This window comes from Orycteropus afer, unplaced genomic scaffold (assembly GCF_000298275.1).
Source record: "Orycteropus afer afer isolate SDZICR_OR568_19922 unplaced genomic scaffold, OryAfe1.0 scaffold00963, whole genome shotgun sequence".
In the NCBI taxonomy this organism is placed as follows: domain Eukaryota; kingdom Metazoa; phylum Chordata; class Mammalia; order Tubulidentata; family Orycteropodidae; genus Orycteropus; species Orycteropus afer.
The window spans coordinates 214,064-214,566 of NW_006922550.1; positions in this window are offsets into that span (position 1 = coordinate 214,064).

The window sequence follows — 503 nt, forward strand, 5'->3', positions numbered from 1 at the left end:
CTCTGTTTGTTGTAAAGGAGTATAGAATTTGAGCCAGTAGGTGCTATAGTGGCTGAATGTGGTTTTACTATTGGATGAGGCAGGGTAGAGGACCTTTTTCTCTTTCATTGACCCTCATCATATCTTTCTCCAGAGAATAGTCCTCTCTTATAACATGACCAAAGTAGGTGAGATGAAGTCTATCCATTTTCACTTTCAGGGTGCATTCCAACTGCACTTCCTCTGGGACAAATTTGTTAGTTCTTTTAGCAGTCCATGGTTCTTTCAGCATTCTTTGCCAAAACCACAATTCAAAAGCATTGAGTCTTCTTCAGTCTTCTTCATTCATCGTCCAGCTTCACATACTTATGAGGGGATTGGAAATACCATGGCTTGTATTAGGCACACCTTAATCTTTAAGTGAGGTCTCCAACAGCAGGACAAACTTCTCTGTCGATTTGTCCTACTGTGGTGACATGTAGACGTGAGTTTTGAGGCTGAGCCTCTGGTGTTTAAAACCCAGC